We start from the raw sequence: 25,922 nt of genomic DNA, 5'->3' as shown, positions 1-25,922 counted from the left end.
TAGCTTCCCTCGTTGAAAGTGCCACAACTCATATTAGCTGTACTAATCGAGGAATTTTGAAGGAGAGCCAGAGACACCAAATCTCCAACCATTCCAAAAATATAATGTGTGAATCAAGCACAAGGTCGTATAAACCCACACGCTGGAAAATAAGGCTTTTAGTATTCCTCCCCCCCCCCCCCCCCACATGAGACCTCCACCTTCACAATGAGCTACACAACCTTTTTTAATCCTAAATTAAAACAATTTTGCACATATTCCTAACCATAAACCAATGAGTGTTATATAAAGGCATTTACCACTTAGTATTGTCATACCAATTGTTGTTGCAAGTTTATGTAATCATGCCAATCCATTCCAATTAACTAATTGAATCCCACGTTCTATACAAAATCCAAAAACCATGACCACTAAGGCCTTTCAAATCCATTTATTATCAATTTATCCATTACTATAATGCAATAGTTTCAAAAGTGAGTTAAATCGTGCAAATTTCACATTTAAAAACTAAAATCATGTAGGTGGGTTGAGGTTAATGCCATTACCAAGCCAAAATCCATCAATTTGGGGAAACCCATGTTCCCTATTCCAAATTTCACAATAATGTACCTATTCAAACCCAATAATCATCAATTTAATTAAGCGCAAGATATTTAAACCATGAGAAATATAATTCAAGTGATAATCATCAAAAGCCCTCAACCCAATCTCAACCCCAATAATTAAATCACATGAACAATGATAAAACATATGCCATAATATAAAATTCAAGTTATTGATGATAGAAATGACTGAAATACCAAAGAAAATGAAGGAAATCCAAAGTCTACGGCTTGAATGATTATTTGCCTTGTAAAACCCTAGTGTTCTTTCCTTGGGAGTTAAAGAGGACTGGATTAAGATTTTTTATTTGATTAACTAAAGATAATGATGTCCCATATGTGTTTTTAAGTTATGGAGGAAGTAAAAGGACCCTAGTTAAAATGTGCAGGAAAATTTGGTGCCAGTCATCATGGGTTAGGTAACGACTCCAGAGTTTTGACCACAAGCTGTTACCTGGGGATCAAAATCCTGATACCTCACTATTATGACCATGAGTAACTCATAACGACTCATTATATATCATCACTAGTCATGATGAAGACTCGTGATTAAGGTTGAAATCCCAAGAAACCACACTGCCATGGAAATGAGTCCCACCCCACGACTTGTCACTCGAGTAACCAAACTTTCTAAAAAGAATGCCAAAATGAGAAGAAAATTTCATACCTCGGTCTGAAATGATGGACACCAACACTCCATGCAACTTAACTATCTCTTTTATGAACAACTTGGAATAATCCTCTCTTGAGTAAGTAGTCCTCACAGGTAAGAAGTGAACCGACTTAGTTATCATATCCTGACATAATTAGAATCATACTAATTGTGAGACTACGAAAGGCCCGTAATAATATACATATTAGTCATCTCCTCCTTTCACATAGGAAATTCTATCACTTCAACCATGCCATCAGTCATCAAGTATTTTACCTTGAAAGACCATACAGTAGGAACAAAATTAGCCACATCTCTTTTCATATTATTACACTAGTAGATATCATTCAAATCATGATACATCTTTGTCGAAACTAACTGAACTGTATACCTGAACTCGTGAGTTTCGGTCATAATCCTACCTCGGAGCCCATCCATATCAGGAATGCACAACCTACCTTGATACCTCAAAATGCTATGTCCCATAATCTCGAATGCCATAACCTTCTATAGACCTACATTATCCTTAATTTGCATAAGTATGGGATCCAAAGCATGCTTCTCCTTTACCTCAGCGCCAAGAGATGACTTAACCAACTCCTGAACAATCACTCCTCGATCTTCAGAGTTCAAAAGGTGAACTTCCAAGTTATCCAACTAGTGAATTCCCTTTACCAATCCTCTTTTCTCATCATCAACGTGGGATAAGCTCCCCATAAACAACCTGATAAGAGCATCAGCAACAACATTAGCTTTACCTAGATGGTAGTGAAGGCTCATTTCATAATCCATAAGTAGCTCAAGCAAACGCCTCTACCCGAGACTCAATTCCTTCTGTGTAAAGACATACTAGAAGATCTTATGATCTGAATAGATATCCATTTGTACCCTATATAAATAATGGGTCCAAATATTCAAAGCAAAAATAATAACCACCAACTCTAGATTCTGATTCATGTAATTCCTATCATAAACCTTAAGCATTCTGGAAGCATAGGCCATAACCTTAACATGATGCAACAAACCCATCGATGCCCTTGGGGAGGGTCAAAACTGGCGCAGAAGAAAACTAATCCTTCAAATTCTCAAAACTACCCTCACAAGAATTAGACCACAAAAACCTAACTTTTTTCTGAGTTAGCTTCATCAATGGAGTAACAATGGATGAGAAATTCTAAACCTCTTATAATACCCAGCCAAGCCCAAAAGCTCCTAATGTCGGTTGGAGTCATGGGTCTAGGCCATTTCTTAATTGCCTCAAACTTTTATAGATCCACCATGATCACCTCGCTAGAAATAATATGTCCAAGAAAGGTCACAACACTCAGCCAAAACACACACTTAGAAAACTTTGCGTACAATCTGGTCCTTAAAAGTCTGCAACATAATTTAGAGGTGATTTTCATTATCCTCCCTAATCTTAGAGTAAACCAAGATGTCATTAATGAAGACTACAACAAAACAAATTCAAATACGGCCTAAACAACTGATTCCTATTATCCATGAACGCAGTCGGAGCATGAGTCAACCCAAATAACATAACCAAAAACTCATAGTGACCATACCTGGTTGGAAAAGTAGTCTTGGGAATATCAACCTCCATAATTTTCAACTAATGATAGCCCAAATGGAGATCAATCATTTAGGAACAACTATCACCCTAAAGTTGATCAAAAATTTCATCAATCCTAGAGAGAAGGTACTTATTATTCACCATCACCTTATTCAACAAGTGATAGTCTATACATATTCAAAGAGACTCATCTTTATTTTGCATAAAAAGTATAGAAGCATTCCATGGACAAACACTAGGACAAATGACCCCTTAAGTTCCTTTAGTTTGTCCTAGTCATTATAAGTAGGAATGAAAATGGGATGGGTATCCAATAGAATATTAATCATAAAGTCTATTTCCCTATCAGGGGAATCCCAGGAAGATCATTGAGAAAAAATTTAGGAAATTCATTAACCATAAGGGTATATTTCAAAGAAGGACTCTTAGAGTTTGAATCTTTAACTCGAACTTGATAATATCAATACCCTTCAGAAATCAATTTTTGAGCTTAAGATATAAGATAAGCCTTTCTTTGGGTAATAAGGAACTCACTTCCTATTCTAATATTGGCTTATTAGGAAATTAAAAACTGACCTTTTGGGTTGTACAATCAAGAGAAATATAGCAAGAATGAAGCCAATCCATCCCCAAAATTATATAAAAATCCATCATATCAAGCTCTATCAAATGCACTAATGTCTCTCTGTTAAAGATGGATACCACATAACCCATATATATTATCTAGCAACTATTGGATAACCTATTGGAGTAGACATAGAAAAGGGTTGAAAATATTTTCAGGACCAAAACCAAAGTGCATAGCCACATAAGAGGACATATAAGATAGGGTATAACCTGTATTAAGAAAACAATAAACATTACAAGAGAAGAGTTATGATGTGTACTAGTAGAAACATCTGGGGATGCCTCATATTTCTCATGAGTATCAAGTTCGTAAAGATAAGTTCGATCAGTGCTAGCACATGAAGTAGATCCCTAAGGTGTAGGAGGCAAAGAAGTGGCAACCAGAATCTTACTAGCTCCAGTGGCTACCTTAGCCATACGGTAATTTCTCTACATATGTCCAGACTGACCATAATTAAAACATAAGTTTCTCTCCTTCTTACAATAACCATAGTAAAGATGTCCACAAAATTGATAAGAAGGATGAGGTGGGGCTGACTGAGATATACTATCTTAAGACTAGGCACCCTATTCCTTAGGACCATTACTAGTCTAGAAATAATGGTCACCCAATGACTTGGGATAAGGAGCACTAGTTAAAGGATGTGGCATGATGAATGGCACCAGATTTTCCTAGATGTTTTAACTAGGATCCGTTTGGTCTATTTCCTTCCTCCACAACTTAAAAACACACAAGGGCCCTTATTATCTCTAGTTAATCAAATCAAAAACTCTACTTCTATCCTTTTTAACTTGTAAGGCAAAGAATTTTAAGAATTTACCAAGCAAATAATCATTTAAGCACTAGACTTTGGATTTTTTCAATTTGTTTGGCATTTCAGGCATATCTCTCAGCCCTAACTTGAATTTTATACTATGTCATATGTTTTAATAATTGTTCATGTATTTAGTTGTTGGGTTTGAGATTGGGTTGAGTATTTTTAGTGATTATCACTTGAATTATATTTCCCATGGTATAAATGTCTTATGTATACTTAAAATGATAATTTTTGGGACTAAATGGGTGCATTATTGAGGAACTCAGAATTAGGAACATGGTTTCCCTAAATTTATGGATTTTAGCATGGTAATGGCATCAACCTTAAACCACCTACATGATTTTGGTCTTTAAATGTGGATTTGCATGATTTATCTCACATTTGAAACTATTGCATTATATTAATGGACAAATGGATCAAAAATAGATTTAAAAGGACTTGGTGACTGTGTTTTTGGATTCTTAAAGGAACTTGAGAGTCAATTGGTTAATTGGAATAGACTGGCATAATTATATAAGTGTGCAAGCATAATTGGTATGACGATACTAAGGGGCAAATGCCTTAATATAAGACTCTTTTGTTTATAGTTGAGATTATATGAAAAATAATTTAATTTAGGATTAAAAGTGGTTGTGTATCTCATAGTGAAGGTGGAGGTCCTGAAAGGACCAATACTAGAAACTATGTTTGCTGGTGTGGGAGTTTATACAATTATGTTCTTGGTTCACACATTATATTTTTGGGATGGATGGATCCTTGGTGTGTTTGGATATCCTTTAAAAATCCTTAGTTCATGTGGCTAGCATGCATTGAGGCCATTTTAATATAACCTGTGGGTGCCCTTAGGACAGATAAGGTTACACAATCTAGGCTAATATTTCAAAGTCTTATGTTCATGACCCTTGTACCTATCATGGCATCCTATATATGTATATATGAACGTATATGCATGTGGTTTTTATTGGTTTTGGAAATGACATTACTTTATCACTTTCCCTAAGTTACATGTCAATGCTCATTCCACTAACCATCCCTAGACGTTACTTTATTTCATGATTTTGTTACTCCTATGCAATATTAGGTTGTATGGTGCATTGGTCGAGTTGCATGGAACTAGTGAGACTTCATCTTTTGAAAAGCCTTACTATTTCATTAGGTTTCTTTTCAAATTTTAGGAATTGTGAAATCTCTTTTATCATGGTTGGGTGCATTTCCTAACTTTGTTTGGTATTCTGGTTTAGAGGATTTTGTGGATAAGTATGGGCTGGATATTTGTTTTATTCATAGAGTTTACATTTGAATCTCTATCCTTCTTATTACTTTTTGGTTGGCTTCAGCTATATTTTTTTTATTGTGCTCTGGATGTTAGTCTAAGGGGGTGGTCTCCGACTTACGTTGGGCTTGAAATACCTATCACGACTAGGCCCTGGTTAAGGTCATGACAAAATTTTTACCCAAGCATGGTTTAGGGTATTTGGGTGTCCATAAAGTCATGTCGAGTAGAGTTCTTTTATTGATGTGTAGAGCGCCAAACTTGTAAGGGGGAAGCTATAAGAAATTTAGGAATATTTACCTTTCTTGTGTTTTATTTTGAGCTATAGAGTCTAGTTGTCTTGAGACTTCTCTAACTCCTGGCTTACTCATATTTTAGATCATGCATCTCCGAAGATCTGATGTTTATAGAATTTTTGTTGGGACCTCTATCCCCCCACCTGAGGAAAATATAGAGGGAAATCGTCCTTCTTATGAATGCAAACATGGTCTAGGGTCCTTGCTCCTATTTGTACTACACCACGTAGGGTCCTACCAGTCCTCACTAGTCATCCTTGGGATTCTTAAGCTGGTGATACTTATGATCAATCGCCTCAGGGAGACATCTCAAATGTGTAGTTTTGTTAGTCTATTTATATGCTTGCTAAATTGGTGGCATTCCTGTCTCATCAGTCTGATTGGGTTGGTTTAGCTATGAGTTTATCTGAGGTCACTCGAGTAGGCTAATTTATGAGGTTGAATCCCACAATCTTTTTACGATCTAACATTGAGGAGAATCCTCAGGGGTTTATTGATAAGATGGAAAAGATTTTTTTGGTGATGCATGTTACTGATTCTAAAGGTGCAGAGTTTGTTACAAATCAGTTAAGGGATTTTCATTGATATTTTTGATGCCTTACATGAATTTTATTCTAATGGCACTATACATTAGCCTATATCTTAACTTTTATTATATTGAGGATATTTTAGCTTATTTATAACCATATGGAATTGATTTATGATCATCATATTGAATTGTTTATGAGTATGCATCTTCATCTCATTCATTCATATTTATGGAAATTGGTACTACATAGAAAAAGTTTATAAAACCCTTGGTCCATGAACAATAGAAAGTGAAGGGAGTAACAAACACCTTATAAAAACCCTTGGTTCATGAATATTAGTCGGTGTGGTGAATGAGAAACACTTTATAGATCCTTGGTCGATGAACATTATCCGGCAAGGTAAATGAGGAACACTTTATGAAACACTTCATCTGTGAATATTATTCTACAAGGTGAATTGAAATATGATATTGAGATTATTAAAGTATATGGGTTGTGAACCCCCATGGGTCCTATTTAAAATACTGAGGCTTGGAAGGTGTGTATGAAAGTCATGCAATGGATTATATCATCATTATTCTTTCATTATTATTACATTAAATTGCATTACTTTCATCACATTGCATTCCTTGGTATGTTTTAATATTTACTTTTGTATTAAATTACCACAATTGAATCCTATTTGTGAAATTGTGTGTTCTACATTTATTTCACTATATTACATCATATATTATTTTTTTTATGTTAAACTGGAGGTTGAGATATTATAAGACGTGGGGTATGACTATGGCTTGATCAATTAGAATGTGGTGTTACACCTGTAGGTATAATATTTATATAAACTCACCATTTTATCCTAATTTATTAGTTAGACAAGATAATTGAGTTTGATATACCGTGTTATTAAGTCCCTCTCACAAATTACCTCTTTTACTTGTTTATCATAAAATGATAAGCGTTGACTCCTTATATTGATATTCCTATGTCTGTTGAGTGGGATACCTTGTTACGATGAAGTGGTGAATTTATTAATGGTAGATTGAGGGAAACCTTGGGTAGTTATGGTGGTGGTTCTCTTCATTACTTTAGATTATGATCGGTTACTAATAATGCTTGTTGAGTACACGTGTTTCATACTCACCTTTCTTTTTTACCTTTCCTTATTTTCTATATCCCATGTAGGTGTTGGTTTGAGTAGTAGATCGTAAAGTGTATTTCTCTATTGTTGAAGTTGTGGAGATCAAGTAAGTGGCTAGTGCTCCATTGAGCTTACCCGATGTAACAACCCTTTCTATTTTTATGAGTAAATCTAGAATGCAAAAATTTGGGTGAAGTTTTTTCTTAGAATGAGAGTTAAAAGATTTAGGCTAGGATAGTCTTGGATGAAATCCACGTACGGTACAGTCTAGGGAAATATTGGAATGAATTGGGTAAATTTATTAAAGTTTAGCATCTTTTTATGTTAGCTAAGATGATAAGAAATCAGTTAAATTTTTTGAAAAGTGAATTCGAGTTAGTAGAACTCCCGATATTGAACATGATGTAAATGGATTATTCTGGGATACCAAGGTTTTAGAGTGTGTTGCGAAAAAGGCAAACTGGGAGAAATCCTTAGTTTTTGCCTCTCCACACCTATTATAGCGGGTGGCAGATGACTATGATACTACCTTTATAGCAGAGTAATTCCCGCTAAAGCAAAAGTCAAACGTAGTCAATCTCACTGTAGTAGGAAACTTCTGCTATAGAGATGATGCTACAACGGGATCGGGCCTCTATAGTTGGGTAAATTATTGTTAATATAGAAAATTCCCCCAAAATAGTTTATTATTCTAAACTTATTTTTTAGAGAAGCTTAAGAGATTTGGGGAATTATCACTAGTTTATCCCAAAGTTCCTTCGTAAAGGTAAGTAATTCATTCTCATTAACTAGTTTTTTGGTTTCTAAACTTAGAATCACTAGTTTATGGGTTTTGGGGGAGTTTAGCTTGACCTAGCTAAATTTCTTGTGCAAGGGTTACATTGAGTATAAAACCTTTGGGTTTTAGTTTAAATTTTATATTTAATTCTGTACATCAATAATTTATTGTTGTAACCATTAAATTGGTAGGATTAAAGTGAATTTATAGTAAAAAAAACCCTATAATGGGTAGGATGATCTGGAATTTGTCCTTGGAGTTTCATATTAGGTTATAATCCTTGATATTGTAGGTCATTTGATTAAATATGTGTTATATTCTTGTTCTTAGACAATAATTATGCTGAGGCTGTAATAAAAGGAAAAGATCGAGTTTGATAGAGCATTTCAAGCTTAGATTGAGGTACGTGATAGTTAATGTAGTTGAACTCAACTTATTTTATGTGTGCATGATAACTATTCCTTCATATTGCTTGTACAATGCATGTGCAAGGAAATAGAATGACTATTTGATATCCTAAATATTAATCACATGCAATGAACTTATATAAAAAGCTTGTTAGTTATTACAAGTGTTGCCTCTATCATCATTATGGTAGTGATTGTTGTAATACCTATCATTATTATAGGATGTATCGGTACTTAAACATCTTTGAAGGTTTTATGTTCATTATTATGGGATATACCATTATTTGGACATCTTCACGAGATTGGTTGTTATAAGATGGCCACACAAGATGTTTGGGATTTGGAACATGGATAAGAGCTCGTCCCCTGCAGGTCATGACTAGTAGGTGGCCATAGACCTTTAGTATATATTTACAAGGTATAGGTGAGTGTGATACTTCCTTGAGTGAATCAGGGTTTATGTGTTTGCTTGATGTATTGGTTCCTTAGCCAGATCGAAATTATATTCTATTTGTCAAAGTTGGTTTCTTTGTGTAAATCAAGTTGCACATTAATTTCTTTGTTGTTTTCTATTGGTTTCTTTATTTAAATAGAGTTACATATTAATTGCTTTGTTGTCTTATGGATGCTTGTGTGATCCCAATTAATTATAAGTTGTGGAATAATTCTATGTATCTATTTGCTTGTGTAATTTGGGACATGATTTATATATTTAGTTGAGTCAAGGTTCTTGACATTAAGTTTTGTTGGTGGACTTAAATTCACTTGGATTATGATTTATGTTGACTCATATTTAGTTATCCATTTAAGGATATTAAACGAGGTTAAGTGTTATTAACTTAAAGTAAGATTACATATAGGTTTTTATTGATTGACTTGCATTACTATGTTATGGTTATGTGTCTATAATTTTCATTTTGGGCAGCCAAGTGACCATACTAGTACATCATTGTTTCTTGTATACTAATACTATACGTGCTCTTCTGTTTGTTGAGTGCAGAGTATATTTTAGCAACTGTTTAAGACCTCATCTGTGATTCAGACAATAATCAAACTCAAGGGTGAGTTGCATCTTCTTGGATACTATGATTTTCTCTATTAGTTTATGGTTTATTATGTCGAACTTAGATATTTTCAGTTATTAAGGGGTTGTACCCTTTGTTGACAATTATTAGAGTGTTGAAACCATAAATTTTAGGTTCTAGAGGATGGTTTATTCTACGTTATGGTTAATTTATATTATGTTTAAAACCTTTGATTACTAGTTTTTCATAATGAATAATAGTTTATTTTCCTATTTTTGGCTAAGTGCTGAACTTTTCATTTGGTTAATTGGTTTCCCATGAAAGGGTGAGTTTGGGTGCCACTCATCATAAGTTTGGGAGATGACACCTAAATCTCTCTTTATTTATCTTATTCTTCAGTTAAGATACTATAGTTATTAATAATATTATGTATTTAGAGGCTTGTAATGGGATTATATTTGAAATGTTTATTTCATCTTTAAATAATTTGGGGTTCTTCTTCTTCTTTTTTGTAATACCCCGTATTAAAATTATCTTAATTCAACTCCTAGAGTTTGCACATAAGACTTATATCCTGGAAATTTAACTAAGTGTTGAGGGACTTAATCACATTTTTACTCCCTTTCAGTTCGAGGATTTTTTAAGTCAGCTTCCCGACCGCGAGACGTAAGTCTTTGAGTTGATTCGTGTTTGGGGGTTTTAGTAGCATGTCTCAGGTGAGTTTTGGATTTTTTTTGGATGAGGACTGGACCCCGTTGGATTTCCCAAAAAAGTAGTGCACCGCGATTCCACCATGTCGTTGTACCTATAGCTATGGCTGCCTTGGTGCATCGCAATAGAGTGAAAAACAAAAATTGTTATTTTCTAGTGACTCACCGTGATTTCACCTCTTTGCAGTGAGTATAGCGATGAGGGAGTAACCGCATCGTGGTGTAGCCTGAAACGGCATTCCAATTATGAATTTCAATTTCCAGGGGCAATTTTGTCTTTTTCCATGCCCCCAATTCGTAAAACAAGAAGATTTAACCCTATTCTAAGAATATTACACTCATTCCTCACCAAATTTCTTACCAAGAAAACCCTAGAGATTCAACTTTAACTTCAAGAAATCCAAAGTTTCACAGTTACTTTTTCAAGATAACCAAAATTGAACTTTACAGGTTCAAGAACTTCAAGGAGAAGCTTCGAAACATCGTTAGGAATTAAAAGTTCAAACTTTTATATTCAATTAATCAAATAAGGTATGCAGGGTGATGAACAAGGATACCCCTTTCATACTTGTACCCAAAACTTGTTTTTTTAAAAGTTGAAATTACATGAATTCACATAATTTGCAATTTAGGGTTCATACCCAATTATCAGTATTTTAATTTTATCAAGTCACAAGTGATATAAATGTTGAATTGTATAGGTATTTCTACATTGTTTATGCTTGTGACGTGACTTTATATATTGAGAATTGAATTTCACGATGTTGACTAGAATTATTAAATTATTTCAAGAATTTTCATTATAAAGAATGAATGGTGATGATTTGACATGAGTTTCAAGAATTGATTTCAAACCCTAAGTTTTAGTCTTGATATTTTAAGAAAGATGATGTTTAAGTATTCATTGACAAGCATGTATTCAGATTTTAAGAAAGATTTGATCTTTTGATCCTCAGCTAAGACATGGAATCCATACAATTAATTTTGATTACAGTTTAAAACAGCAAAATGCATAACTGGTTTTCATTATAAACTCTTATGCTAGTTTTAAGGTGGATTTCCTACATAAAAAGCATATAGATTAAAAGAGAGTAGTATTTAGCAAGGAGTTGGGTATGATTCCAAGGTCTCATACGCAAGGACTACGCGGTACCGTAAGTTTTAATACCCCTTGTGGGTTCAGTATAGTGATCACTCTTGCTAAGTTCTAGTCTAATGGCCAGAGTAGAACAACTCTACCAATGTTGGTAATATAAGTTGGACTCCATGATAGCTCACATGTTTTATGTAAGAAACTCCCACTAGAAAGAGTAAAATAACAACTTTTAGAACTAAGTGTTATGGCTCACAAGATTTACACTGTACGCTTTGTTTCTTCTGATTTATGATTTTCAGCTTTCAGTCATTCATGCCAATGTGAGTAACTTACATTTAGCAAGTAGATTTTTGAAAGTTTGTTTGAATATTGCATTATTGTTTTACTTATGCATTCACCACATATACTCAGTACATTAAAAATTTACTGATCCACATACACATCTATGTGCAACATTGTTTAATAATGTAGGTTCAGTTGATCAGTTCCAGCACTGTGATTAACCATGAGTATCTCTATCTATATCCCGACAGTTGGTGAGTCCTCATAGTTAGTGGACCCATATAAAAAGATTTTTTGCTTTATGTAGTATTTGATTTGTTGTTTTTAGTTCAGTTCAAGTCAGTTAGGGGTCTGTCCCAGTGGCTTTCTAGTTAGTAGAAGTAGAGGCTTGTCCGACTGCTAGTTACATTTCAGATTTCAACTATTGGTTGTCTAGACTTTTAAGTTAAATACTTTAAGACATTATGTTTAATTAAATCTAGTTCAGTTCATACCGTATTTAGTTTCCATGCCTAGATTTCTTTATTAGGAGTTCCAGATTTAGTAGAAGGCTTACAAGGTTAGCTTGAGACTAATCGTAGTCTTGATCACCATGTGACATCTTGGGACATGTTTTTAGGGCGTTACAAAATTGGTATCAGAGCCTAAGGTTTAAAAAGTCCTAGGGAGTTAATCGAGCCGTGTTACTTAGAGTCTTAATCATGGGTGCGAAGTGCGCCACATTTATGAGAAAGAGGCTACAGAATGATTTAGGAAATCATACCTTTATTTCATGATCTATCGTGATTTCAGTTATCTCTATATACTTTTAACCCATGGTCTTACATGACAGAATATACCTCATCAATGAGCTAATGTACGTAGAAATAATGACCAACCACCCTAGCCTACTGATCCTTTGAATGAGAATGGGTCCCATGCTAAATTTTGAGCTGCCTTTTAAGCATTTCCCTAAGCTATGACTTCCAATGTTCAGGGAAACCATTAAGCTGCAGTCCCACTCCAGCAGAATATTGAGTTAGCAGCAGCCAGAATTCATAAGTTCATGAGGATGAATCCGTCTGAATTCTTTGGGTCAAAAGCAGGTAAGGACCCACTATTCTAACTTGATGAGGTAAGGAAGATCACCTAAATTATCCATGTTACTAAGGAGGAGAGTGTAGAATTGGAATCTTATAGTCTAAAGTATGTTGTGTAATGCAACTCCCATGAGTTAGCAGATGTTTTAAGATGTATTTCTAGACAGGTTCTTTCAGTGTGAGCTAAGAGAAGCTAAGATAGAGGAGTTCATGAACTTGAGGCAGGTCTCAATGACAGTGAAGGAGTACTACCTTAAGTTCAACTAGATATCTAAGTATGCTCTCTACTTGATAGCGACCCTAGATAAATTATAAGTAAGTTCATTACTAGAGTATCTAGTTTGGTAGTCAAGAAGTGTAGGACTTCCATGGATATAAGGGATATGGATATTTGTAGGTTGATGATTCATGCTCAACAAATTGAGGCAGAGAAATTAAAGGGGAAAGAGAGAGAGAGAGAGAAAATAAGAAGGCTAGAATCAAACAGTTTGAGTTTGGCTAACCCAGGTCTAGAGGGGGAAATTGTTTGCAGTTTCAGAGTTACTCATGTATGCTAGTGCCATCTTCATCCAGTGCCCCCACACCCAAAACCAAGAAGGAGAAGTGGGGCAGGACTTCTATTTCTAGGTCTCAAAGTAGTGTGAGTGGGAGGCCCAATTATCCACCATGTATGAAGAATGGTAGAAACCATCTGGGTGAGTCTTTGAGGGTAATGAAGGGTTGCTCTGGATATGGTACTTTGGGTCACAAAATCAGAAAATGTCCATATGCTAAGTAGGGAAGTCGGGATGTTCGTCCCTAGACTCAGACTACTAGCGCACCAGCTCTACTAGGTCGCCCAGTACCTCCCCAGGATGCATCATCCAGTACAGATGGTGATCAGCACCAAAATTAGTTCTATGCTTTACTATCTTATTAGGAGCAGGAGAATTCACCAGATTTTGTTACTGGTATGCTTCGTGTCTTTCATCTTGATATTTATGTATTGTTAGACCTACAGTCAAATCTCTCTTATATGACTTTATTAGTTGCAGTGAATTTTGAAATAGGTCTTGAAAAGCTCTCTAAGCCCTTCCTAGTTTCCACTCTAGTAGGTGAGTCAGTCGTTTCCAAATGAGTCTATAGAAAATGTCCTATCACGGTTCTTCATAAAATAATATTAGCAGAATTAATAGAGTTAAACATGGCTAATTTTAACATTATTCTAGGCATGGATTGGCTACATTCATGTTATACATCTATAGATTGTCGCACTCGAGTAGTGAAGTTTAGTTTCATGATGAGTCAGTCTTTGAGTGGGAAGGAAATTCAGTGTCTCCAAAAAGTCATTACATATCTTACCTTAAGGCCAGAAAGTTGATATCAAAAGGGTTCATTTATCATTTAGTTCGAGTAAAAGACACTAAGTCTGAGTCTCCAACAGATCAGTCAGTTTGTGTAGTAAATTATTTTTATTAAATCTTTCCCAAAGATCTTCCTGGGTACCACCCGATAGAGAAATAAAATTCAGTATTTATCTTTTTCTAGATACTCAGCCTATCTTTATTCCTCCTTATTGTATGGCTCTATCCGAGCTTAAATACTTAAAATAAAAGCTTAAAGACCTCTTAGATAAAGGTGTCATAAGGCCCAGTGTCTCTCCATAAGGCGCTCCAGTCCTATTTATGCGTAAGAAAGATGGCTTTCTCTGAATGTACATCGAATACTGTCAGTTGAATAAAGTCATAATCAAAAACAAATATCCTCTTCCTAGAATTATTGACTTATTCGAACAACTCCAAAGTGCAAGATACTTCTCCAAGATATACCTTAGATCCGGCTATCACTAGCTAAAATTAAGGGAATGTGATATTCCAAAGATAGCTTTCTAAACCCATTACGGTCACTTTGAGTTCCTAGTCATGTCCTTCAGTCTAACAAATGCCCTAGCAGCCTTTATGGACCTGATGAATCGAGTTTTCAAATAGTACCTAGACATATTTGTCATAGTCTTTATCAATGATATCCTTGTTTATTCCTATAGTGAGGATGACTATGAAGGCCATCTTAGAATTGTGTTGCAAACTCTTTGAGATCATTAGTTTTTCACCAAGTTTAGAAAGTATAAATTTTGGATAAGATTAGTAGCTTTCCTCGATCATGTTATTTTTTGTTATGGCATTAGAGTTGATCTCCAAAAGATCAAAGCATTGAGAAATTTTCCTAGACCTATCTCTCCATCAGACATCTGAAGTTTTTTTCTTTTAGCTGGTTATTATCGATGATTTGTTGAGGGTTTTTCATCCATTTCATCCCCATGTCTATATTGACTCTAAAGAAAGTTAAGTTTCAGTGCACAGATTTCTATGAGAAGAGTTTTTAGGAGTTAAAGACTCGACTCACTTCAACCCTAATTTTGACCTTGCCAGATAGTATAGATGGATTCGTTATCTATTGTGATGCTTTTATAGTTGGTATGGGTAGTGTTTTGATGAAAAGAGGTAAGGTCATAGCCTACGCCTCTAGATATATTAAGCCTCACTTAAAGAATTATTCTACCTATGATTTTGAGTTAGCATCTATTGTGTTTACCTTGAAAATTTGGAGGCACTATCTTTATGGGGTTCATGTTGATGTGTGCACAGACCACAAAAGTTTGCAGTATGTGTTTTTGTAGAGAAAGTTAATCCTCTATTAGAGAAGGTGGTTGGAGTTGTTAAAAGACTATGATATGAGTGTGTTTTATCATCTCGGCAAGGACAATGTTGTGGCAATGCCCTTAGTAGATTGTCTATAGGTAGTATGGGTCATGTTGAGAATGATAAGAAGAAGTTGATTCAGGAGGTTCAGCAGTTGTCTAGACTAGGTGTTCATTTAGTTGATTCAGCTGATGGTAGTGATGGGTATAGAATGGTTCAAAATTTTCTTTGGTTTCTGATGTGAAAGAATAGCAAGATAAGGATCCCAATTTAGTTAATTTTAAGAAGTCAATTAGAGATTAGAAGGTAGAGGTTTTCTCCCAAAGGGGGAGATGGTGTCTTGAGATACCAGAGTAGATTGTGTGTGTCGTGCGTTGATGTGTTGAGGAATCGAATTATGGCAGAAGCGCATGGTGCGCGTTACTCCATTCACCCAGGAGCGACCAAGATGTACCGTGATTTTTGGGAATTCTATATTGGTGGAATGGTATAAAAAAGGATATTGCAAAATTTGTGGTTAAGTGTGCTACTTGTCAACAGATTAAGGTAGAGCACCAAGGACCTAGTGGCAACTTGCAGGAGTTTGGTATTCCTACTTGGAAAAGTGGAAGGAGGTGAACATGGACTTTGTAATAGGGTTACCCTATTCACATCATCAGCATGATTTGATTTGGGTTGCTGTAGATAGATTGACCAAATTAGATTATTTCTTGCCATTTCACACACCCTACACAGCCAAAGATTATGCTAAGCTATATATTAGAAAGTTGGTCGGATTGTACGGAGTTCCGTTGTCCATCATTTTGGATAGGTTTACTAAGTTTACCTATCACTTTTGGAAAGCCTTTCGGAAAGGTCTTGGTACCCAAGTTCATCTCATTTCATCTTTTCACCCTCAGACAGATGCTCAAGCAGAGAGGACCATCAAGACCCTTTTAGATATGTTAAGGGCATGTGTTATTGAGTTCAAAGGTAGTTGGGATGAGCACTTACCGTTATTCGAGTTCGCCTATAATAATAGTTACCATACTAGTATTCAGATGGCCCCATTTGAGGCTTTTTATGGGAGGAGATATAGGTCACTATTGGTTGGTTTGAAGTGGGTGAGGCAGCTTTGATTGGGACAGACGTGGTATTTGAAGCCATGGAGAAAGTCCAGTTGATTTGAGAAAGGTTGCAATAGCTCAGAGTCATCAGAAATCATTTCCAGATGTGAAGAGAAAGGACGTTGAGTAGGAATTTAATGACCTGGTTTATTTGAAAGTTTCACCCATGAAGGGGTGAAGAGATTTGGAAAAAAGGGGAAGATCAGTCCCCGATATGTTGGGCCTTACAAAATATAGTATCGTGTTTAAGAGGTTTCATTCGAACTAGGATTGCCTACAGATTTGTCATTTGTTCACCTAGTGTTCCATATATCTTTATTAAAGAATTATATGGGTGACCCAACTGTTATATTCCCTTTCAAAAGCATGGATATTCAGGATAGCCTCTCTTATAAAGTGATTCCAGTTGTGATTCTTGATCACCAGATCCATAGACTAAGGAAAAAATAATTTCCCTTGGTCAAAGTTCTTTGGCGGAATCAGTCTGCTGAGGATACCACTTGGGAAGCGAAAGCAGATATGCAAATCAAGTACCCTTAGCTCTTCTCCTCAACCTTAGACTCAACTCAAGGTAACCATTTTCCATACATTTCCTCTTTCCAGTCTCAATCTAGCTATATAATTATCATTATGACATTTCATGTATTCGCAGATTAGTTCAGTAACTCATTACGTATTAGATTCAGTCACGCAGTTATTTTCTTAGTTGTGCATGATAGTATATAGTCTTAATTCTTTAGTATCCTTAGCTTAACCAATCTCATTCAAGGACAAATATTCCCAAGGGGGAGATATTGAAATACCCCGTATTAAATTTAGCTTAATCCAGCTACAAGCATTTGCGCATAAGACTTATAGCTTAGAAATTTAATGAAGTGTTGAGGGACTTAGTCATATTTTGACTTCATTAAACTTTGAGGATTTTTAAAGTGGACTTCCCAACCCTGAGACATAAGTTTTTTAGTTGATTCGTGTTTAGGGTTTAAGTAGCATGTCTCGAGTGAGTCTCAAATTTTTTTTGAATAAGAACTGGACCCTGTTGGAGTTCCCAAAATAGTATCCCACTGCATTGCGGTGGCTATAACGATGGTTGCCTTGGCGCGTCACAGTGGAGTGCAAAACAAGAATTATCATTTTCCTATGACTTATCATGATCACACTGCATCGCGGTAAGTATAGCAATGAGGGAGTCACCCTCATGTGGTGAAGCCTAAACCGGCATTCCAGTTACGAATTTTAATTTCCAGGGGTAATTTAGTCTCTTTCCATGCCCCTAATTTGTAAAAATAGAAGATTTAACCCTGTTCCAAGAATATTACACTCATTCCTCACCAAATTTCTCTCCAAGAAAACCCTAGAGCTTCAACTTTAACTTTAAGAAATCCAAAGTTTTATCGTTCATTTTTCAAGATAACCAAGAATTCAAGTTTCTGGGTTCAAGAAGTACAAGGAGAAGCATCAAAATATCGATAGTAATTCAAAGTTCAAGATTCTACATTCAATTAATCAAATAAGGTATGTAGGGTTATGAACAAGGATACTCCTTTCATCCTTGTGCCCAAAACTAGTTTTTTAAAGTTGAAATTAAATGAACTGACATAATTTGCAATTTAGGATTCATACCCAATTATCAGCATTTGAAGTTTATGAAGTCACAAGTGATTTAAGTGTTGAATTGCATAGCTATTTCTATATTGTTTATGCATGTGACATGATTTTATATTTTGAGAATTTAATTTTAGTATGCTGACTAGAATTGTTAAATTATTTCCAGAATTTTCATTATTGAGCATGAATGGTGATGATTTGACATGACTTTCAAGAATGGGTTTCAAACCCTAAGTTTTAGTCTTGATATTTCAAGAAAGATAATTTTTAAGTGTTTTTGGAAAAGGATGTATTTAGATTTTAAGCAAGATTTGATCTTTTGATCCTCAGCTAAGACATGGAATCCACATAGTTAGTTTTGATTATAGTTTAAGACAGACAGACGCATAACTAGTTTTCATTATAAGACCTTATGCTATTTTTAAGGTGGATTTCCTACAGATTGAGCATAAATATTAAAAGGGAGTAGTATTTAGCACCGAGTTAGGTATGATTCCAAGGTCTCATGCCCCAGAACTACGAGCTACCATAGGTTTTAATACCACTAGTGGGTTCAGTATAGCGATCACTCTATCTAGGTTCTATTTCAATGACAAGGGTAGAACAACTCTACCAACATGGATAAGAGATGTGGGAATCTATGATATCTCACATAGTTTATATCGGTTAGAAGAAAATCCCACTAGAAAGAGTAAACGTACAGCTTTTAGAACTAAGTGTTATGGCTCACAAGATTTACATAGTATGCTTTATTTCTCCTATTTTATGATTTTCAGCTTTCAGTCATTCGAGCCAATGTGAGTCACTTACACTTAGCATGTACATTTTTGAAAGTTTTTTTGAATATTGAATTATTGTTTTACTTATGTATTCACCCACATATGCTTAGTACATTACAAAATTACTTATCCATAAATACATCTATGTGTGACATTGTTTAATAATGTAGGTTCAGGTGCTCAGTTCTAGCAGCGTGATTGACCAAGAGCATCTTTATCTATATCCCAACAGTGGGTGATCCTCATAGTTTTAGTACTCATCTATTCAGATTTTTAGCTTCATACAATATTTGATTTGTTTTTTTCAATTCAGTTCGAGTCAGCTGGGGGTTTGCCCACTGGCTCTCTTGTTAGTAGAAGTAGAGGCTTTTCCGACTGCTAGTGTCACGACCCAAACCATGGCCTGGCCATGATGAGCATTTCAAACCGTTGAGGCCCGAAACACCCCTATCTGTCTGGTAATCATGCACCTAATTCATATGATCAAAGAAATGCAGAAAAAACACTATAATTAGGAAACATGGTCATAAATATGAAAAGAGACAATAATGGGGAGATAAAGTTCCCTCAACATCAATTATCCTCTGAACAACTATCTGCGAAAATCTCTAAAAAATGACTGAAACAATGTCTATCTAAAAACTGGGACAAGGCCCCCAATAGACCCTAAAACTGAATATAAGATAAAAGGACTGCAGGACATAAGACCTTCCATAACATAGAAGGCTCACCACTTGTCTCCACAGCTCTGTCTGAAAGGTCTACTGATTCTCTTGACCCCTAGACTAGGCCTCTGAACCTGAGAGGTTGGAGAGGGGAGGGGGTCAGCACAAAAGTACTGGCACACAGAGATATCAAAACAAAACATAATATTTTTACAAAGTATAGTTGAGAGCCATTATAAAGCAATTTCGTATCAAATCATTTGAAAACACATAGCAAAAATAATGAAATGGAAATGAGCTAGGTGGAATACCCTACATAATTTACACCAACTGTCAAAGCTCAGTTGCCGCCGAGATTAGAGTATAAGTGAAGGAGAGACACACAAGATCACATAGCATGGTGTATCGACCAAATGGTAGTGCCCGAGATCACTTAGCTCGGGCTCCTACCTATAGTCCCAATTTGGGAATGACATGAAGTCAAATACACAAGATCACTTAGCCTGGTACCAATATCCCATGTCGGCAAACACATTTTTCTAGCGATGAGCCCTTGTGTCTCAAACGCCTTCTTTAGGAATCCACCTTTCTCATATAAAATCAATGCATTTAAATTTCATTTTATTCAATCACGTATCGTATTCTGTAGGGTATCGCCATACCCGACTTGCAAGTCATCAATATCACATCCATATATGCATAATCATGTAAAAACCAAGGTGCTTCATCATTTGCAAGTGGTGAACAATAATTATTTCAAATTCATGTTCTCTTTTGTTGGTCACAATATGATATGGGGTATCAAGACATTATCATGGGAATTTGAAAGCAATTTATCATTCATATTTATCAAACTTCCATGCAAAATTTCAAATCACATATGCATGGTTTCAACCATTGAAGTATATAGGCAAACAATTCCCATGACATAAAGAAAAATGACTTAGAAATCATATTGAAAGCAAGTTATTAGCATTTGATTGAAAAGCCTCATTTAAAACCATGCATGTTCATAAAAACTACACCCATGAGATTTTAGGATAACCCCACGTACCTCTATTTCCAAGGATAATAGGTGTTTCTTGAAGCTTGCGGATTGTTGATTCCAAATATGTAATTATCTTTGAAAACCTACGATCGAATCTTGAACTATGTAAGTTTTTATTTTGAAACCCTAAGGCGAATCTTGAGCACTTTTGATGAAAAAATATGTATTTTGGGGTCCTTGGAACTAAATCTCGTATTTTAGGGCTAACTAAGGGTGGAAAAGGACCACTTTGTCCTCAACACGGAGTGTTTAAATCACTAGAATTCTTTACATAGGCACCGCCCATCCTATAGCCTATGTTCACATAGGCACCGCCTAGGCTATCTCCTATGTTTGCATAGGCGCCGCCTACGCAATCACCTATGTTTACATAGGTGCCGCCTACGCTATTGCCTATGCTTTCCAGTGGCCATGGGCGATTGGTTAGGCGACGCTTATCACTTTGAAGGGCCATAACTTCTTGCTCGGGTGTTGGATTTTAGCAAAATTGGTATCGTTGGATAGATAACTCGAATACCTATTATTTGGCACATAGCAGGCTTCCTAATTCGACATATACATAGAGTTATGGTCAATGGAATCTTACACACTTTACTACGTCTACTAAAACTTAGTCGATCGAAATAGTTTCAACTGGTCCTTGAGCTGAAGGACCTCTATGGTCTAAATTCAAGCTTGAGCAGATTCACATGCTACACAATAATTAACATGCCAAATTGGCATAGGATTTTATGGATTCGAGATTAGCAACGCATTAAAATTATGGTCTATATTGTAGCCCGAATTGTGGGGCGTTACATTATCCCCCCTTTAGGATCATTCATCCCCGAAGGATGATGCGGGACACAGACAGACACGATTTCAAGCATAATAAGGACTAGGAAAGATAAGATAGGAATAGTACCTTCTGTCTCCTCCTCCATTGAAGCAAATAAATTGGGATATCTAACTCTCATGTCATTTTCTAACTCCCAAGTTGCTTCTTCAACTTTCTGATTCCTCCACAGTACCTTTACTAAGGCTATATCTTTGCTCCTTACCTTTTGAACTTGGCGATCTAAAATTTCAATGGGATCTACTTTGTAAGACAAGGAGTCTATCACTTTGATACCCTCTACTAGCAATACCATAGATTGATCTCCAATGCATTTCTTCAACATGGATACATGGAATACCGAATGAACGAAACCCAAACTTGCAGGCAATTCTAACTTTTATGCAACTATACCAATCTTTTTCAAAATCTGATATGGCCCTACATAATGAGGGCCCAATTTACCCCTTTTTCCAAACCGCATAACTCTTTTAATAGGAGAAACCTTGAGAAACACCCAATCACCAATTTCAAACTCTAGTTCTCTTCTCCAAACATCGGCATAGGACTTCTGACGACTCTGAGCAGTCTTGAGTCATTCTTTAATGATTTTCACTTTATCTATAGCCTGATGAACAAGATCAGGCCCATACAACTGAGCCTCACCAACTTCATACCATCCTATCGGAGACCTACATCTCCTCCCATACAAAGCCTTAAAAGGAGCCATCTTGATGCTGGCATGGTAGCTAATTATTGTAAGTGAATTCAACTAGTGGTAGGTGATCTACCCAACTACCTTTGAAATCAATGACTCATGCCCTCAATATATCTTTGAGGGTCTGAATGGTACGCTCAATTTGCCCATCCGTCTAAGGGTGGAAAGCTGTGCTCAAATTCACTTGTGTACCTAAACCCTTCTAAAGGATCTCCAAAACTGAGATGAAAACTGTGTACCTCTATCGGATATAATGGACACTGGTGACCCATGCAATCGAACTATCTCCTCAATGTAAATCTTACCATAAACCTCTCACGAATAATTATTCCTCACAGATAAAAAGTGGGTTGACTTGGTCAACCAATCTACAATCACCCATATAGAATCATACTGGTTTTGGGATCTCGGAAGTCCTGTAATGAAGTCCATGTTTATCATCTCCCACTTCCATAAATGCAGGGCTATCTCTTGGGAAGTACCACCCGGCCTCATGTGTTCTACCTTCACTTGCTGACAGTTCAAACACTTGGACACAAAATCAGCTACATCACGTTTCATGTTATTCCACCAATACAAGGTTTTCAAATCATGGTACATCTTAGTAGATCCTGGGTAAATGACATACCTTAAAGTGTGCACCTCATTAAGGATTCTTTCCCGTAGCCCATCGACATTCGAAATGCACAACCTACCCTGAAATCGCAGAATACCAACGCCACTAATTTCAAACAACATAACCTTTTATTGGCCCACATCTTTCTTGATTTGCATTAAGATGGGATCTTCAACCTGCTTCTTCTTAACTTTAGCACAAAGAGATGACTTAGCTAACTTATGAAAAATCACCCCTCCATCTTCAAAATCTAAGAGTCGCTCTCCCAGATTTACAAGGCAGTGAATACCCTTCACCATCTCTTTCTTTCCTTCTTCTACATGAGAAAGGCTGCCCATAGACAACCTGCTGAGGGAGTCGGCTACAACATTTGCCTTGCCCGGATGGTAATGCAGGCTCATATCATAGTCTTTCAAAAGCTCCATCCAAAGCCTTTACTTGAGGTTCAATTCTTTCTATGAGAAAATATACTGTAAACTCTTATGGTCAGTATAAATATCAATATGCACTCCATAGAGATAGTGCCTCCAGACTCTAAGTGCAAACACCACGGCTGCTAACTCTAAGTCATGAGTGGGGTAATTTCACTCATGCACCTTTAACTGCCTAGATGCATAAGCTATCACCTTACCATGCTGCATCAATACACAACCAAGTCCCACACGGGATGCATCACAATAAACCACAAAATCATCTACACCCTCGAGAAGGGTCAAAACAGAAGCAGTAGTCAGCTTGTCCTTTAATTTCTCAAAACTATTTTTACACAAGTAAAACCACACAAACTTCATCTTTTTCTGAGTCATTTTAGTAAGCGGAGCAGTTATGGAAGAAAACTCTCTATGAACCTTCTGTAATACCCCGCCAAACCTAAAAAGCTTCGAATATCGGTTGGAGTCGTGGATCTGGGCCATTTTCTCACTACTTCAACTTTCTGGGGATCCATTCTTATCCCGTCACTGGACATAATATGCCCCAGAAAGGCAATAGTGTCTAACCAGAATTCACACTTAGAAAATTTGGCATACAGCTAATAATCCTTAAGGGTCTGAAGGATAATTTGGAGGTGATTGGCATGATCCTATTTACTATTAGAATAGATCAAAATATCATCAATAAATACAATGATGAACAAGTCAAGAAAATGGCGGAACACTCTATTCATAAGATCCTTGAAGGCTGCAGGGGCGTTAGTCAACCCGAAGGACATGACTAGAAATTCATAGTTACCATATCAGGTTCGAAAGGCTGTCTTAGGTATGTCTGACTCCCTATCTTTCAACTGATGATAGCCCAAACGAAGGTCTGTTTTTGAAAAGCACTTGGCACCTTGAAGCTGGTCAAAAAGGTCGTCAATCCTAGGAAGAGGATATTTATTTTTAATCATGACCTTATTCAGCTAACGATAGTCTATGCACATCCGAAGGTACCCATCCTTCTTTCACACGAAGAGCACGGGTGCACCCCATAGGGAAACACTAGGACGAATAAAACCTTTGTCTAGGAGGTCTGCAAGTTGTTCCTTTAACTCCTTTAGTTCTGCGGGACCCATTCTATATGGTGGAATAGAAATAGGACGAGTTTCTAGCAACACATCAATGCCAAAATCTATCTCCCTATCAGGGGGTATCCCTTGGAGATCTTCGGGAAAGACTTCTAGAATTCATTCACTACAGGGACTGACTGTAGAGGAAGGTTTCCAACTTTTGAATCTTTTACTTGGATTAGATGATACATACAACCTTTGGAGATAAGCTTTCGAGCTCTAAGATAAGAGATAAAGTGACCTCTAGGTTTCACAGAACTCCCTGTCCATACAACTGGTGTCTCGTTCGGGAAATACAAAATGACCTTTCGGGTTCTGAAATCAAGGGTGGCATAACATAAATGGAGCCAGTTCATCCCAAGGATGGCATCAAAGTTTATCATATTCAGTTTTATAAGGTCTGCCATAGTTTCCCTACTATGAATATACAGGACACAATTTCTATATACCCTTCTAGCAACAACAGAATCACCTACAGGAGTAGAAACAGAGAAGGTTTCTGCAATAACTTTAGGCTCAAATCCGAAACCAATAGCCATATAAGGGGTCACATAAGATAAAGTAAACCCGGGATCAAGCAATACATAAACATCACGAGAAAATATTCGTACCATACCAGTGACAACATCTGGTGAAGCTTCTGCCTCCTGGCGGTTAGTCAAAGAATATAACCGGTTGCGACTGATCCCGGTAGCTAAAGGGGCACCCTTAGGAAAAGGAGCTGTGGAGGCGACTTAGGACTTAGCCCTCCCCCACCCCCTCCTACATTTACTCTAGAAGATGGACAATCTCTTTGAAGGTGACCCACTTTGCCACAAGTATAGCAGTTTCTCCCCTCAAGCCAGCACTTCCCTAGATGATTCCTTCCACAGACCTCACACCACGGACGAGTACGAAGCCGCTTGGCCACACTGCCCTGAGACTATGTACCTAGATCTTTGGACCCATAAGGATTCTAAAAACCCTGATTTTGTCTGTCTGTCGGTGGTCTGGGTGCCGGGGTGCTGGCTGCTGACTGTGCATTATTCCAAAACTTCTTCTTCTTCGACCACTTATTACCCCAGTTACCACTCTGCGGCTGACTCTGGTGCTGGTCCGCAGATCTAGCTCTCTTAGCCTGTCTGTCTTTCTCTCTAGATTCAGCAATCTTTTTCTTCTTCTCTTCCACTTGATGCATATGAACGGTTAGTCGAGCAAAGTCTAACTCCTTATTCAACATAGCCCCCTGGCACTCAAGTACCAGGTCATAAGCAAGGCCAGATGCAAATTTCCTCATTCGGTCCCTCATATTACTAGTCAACTCTAGTGCATAGCGGGCTAGTTTATTAAACTTCAAAGTGTACTCCTGGACACTCATACTGCCCTGCTTCAGATTCATAAACTCCTCTACTTTGGCCTCCTTCAACTCCAGAGGAAAGAATCGATCAAGGAAAGCTTCCACAAATTCGCCCCAAATTG

This window comes from Capsicum annuum, chromosome 3, assembly GCF_002878395.1.
Source record: "Capsicum annuum cultivar UCD-10X-F1 chromosome 3, UCD10Xv1.1, whole genome shotgun sequence".
NCBI lineage: Eukaryota > Viridiplantae > Streptophyta > Magnoliopsida > Solanales > Solanaceae > Capsicum > Capsicum annuum.
The sequence above is the reverse complement of the archived record's forward strand: the minus strand, read 5'-3'. Positions refer to the sequence as shown.